Source organism: Prunus avium, chromosome 2 (genome assembly GCF_965620075.1).
Source record: "Prunus avium chromosome 2, drPruAviu1.hap1.1, whole genome shotgun sequence".
NCBI lineage: Eukaryota > Viridiplantae > Streptophyta > Magnoliopsida > Rosales > Rosaceae > Prunus > Prunus avium.
Window position 1 is genome coordinate 27,104,477 of NC_142285.1, and position 1,721 is coordinate 27,106,197.

General features: G+C 38.3%; 1 pseudogene; it reads right to left on the reverse strand.

The window, feature by feature from the left end:
• Positions 1-1,045: 1,045 nt before the first annotated feature.
• Positions 1,046-1,513, reverse strand: LOC110752698 (SKP1-like protein 11 pseudogene; annotated as a pseudogene).
• Between the last annotated feature and the right edge of the window lie 208 nt (positions 1,514-1,721).

A 1,721-nucleotide genomic window follows, 5' to 3' on the forward strand; every position in this document is an offset into this window, starting at 1 on the left:
AAAAATCATCAACCCCCATAGCAGTGGCGGGGGTTTGAAACTAGAGTTAGCAATTCCAAGATCACCGCACTGATACCATGCTAAAATATGAAATCTAATTTGAGAATATTTGTTTGTGGAAGTTTTCTGTGTATTCTTCTCCTTGTAGGAGGTCATGTTTATAATACAATGAAACCTGAATGGGCAAGTAAATAATAAATTCCTAAATTTATTTACAGTAGGAAATCAGGAGTTAAAGTAAATCAATTACAATTATAATAGGAATTCTTGGTGTGTAAAGAAAGTAAGTCAATAGTCCACAAGTCACACCAACAGAAATGACCTTCTCAGTTTCTCAAATTATGAACTCTTTAGGAATAAATATCAAAACAAGTAAATAGTGCCTTAAAATGGTATTTGAGGGTTTAGGGTTCAGAAATCATAGTTAAGTTTTGTGAAATTAAATTTATATGAAAGGTCAACCCATAGGGTGTGCGGACTGTGTGACCTTACTAGGCCCCCAAAGAACGGGACTACCATAAAATCCTTTAGCCTAACAATTACATAATTGCAAAAAGACATTTTGGGTGTGTGATTGCCACGTTTTGGGATTTTCCGTGAAGGTTTTTATGGCCTTTTGAAGGTTACCATGTTGAGCGTAAAGTAACTCAATTTTATTTTTGACATTTGGGAGCTTTCTCAACAGCTAGAGCAGGTGAAGTTTTCGTTTACATCTCGTAGAGGGAACAAAGCAGGACATGAGGTTACTCGCTTTGTCACTCGTTCTGGAGGTTCCCATGTTTGGGATGTGATTTGGCCTTGGCGGTTTAATGTACTAGCTGAGGATACAAACCTTGATTTACGTCTATGAATAAAATTTCCCGAATTTTGGCACCCAAAAAAAAAAAGTTACATCTTAGCAATCACCTAACAAAAAACTTAAATTTAAAAAAAAAAAAAAAAAAAAACCCTGTTGAATTATAACTAGAAGCAAAATAATAGTCCAGACTAGACAAAAAGTACAATTATCTAATAATAATAGGTATATAAGGGTTGTCTAACTCTCTCACTCGAATGCCCACTCATTCTCCTTACGAATCTTCTTTTCTTCTTCGGGCGTAAAATCATTCTCGATGTTGAAGATCACACGGATCTCTTCAGGTGTCTTGTCCTTGATCATGTCCGCCACAGTCTGGCAAGTCAAATACAATAGGCTCTTGATGTCCAGATAGTTTGCAGCCAAGATTAGGTCAAACAGCTCGTGCAGGTCCACCTTCACGAACTCAGTGTCCCAGCTCTTGAGAGTCTCTTCGTTCTTGACATCAGCATCCTCTTCATGGTGCTTCTTGCAGTACTCGATCACCTTCGCTAGGGTGCTGCTGGTCACATTTGGCAGAGGTATCACGTCATCGACACAGTCGTCCTCCACCATGTGCTTCATGGTCTGCGATTGCATGGCCACAGCCACCTCCACCTCGAAGGTCTGGTTGTCGTCGCTCTTTAGGGTTATCTTCTTCATTTCGTCAGAGGCCATTGTTTTGGTCTTTGTAATATTAACTAAAGTCTTTAAGTTGAAGAGTTGAGTGATTTGAGTTTCAAAGGTTGAGAGACTTGACATGATTTTATAGCCTACTCATAACACCTTGTCCAAGTAGGAAAAGGAGACAATTTTTTTTTTTCTCGTATTAGGAAACATTCTTATATTAGGAAAAGGAATGGGCTGATGATGTCTCCTTCTTCAA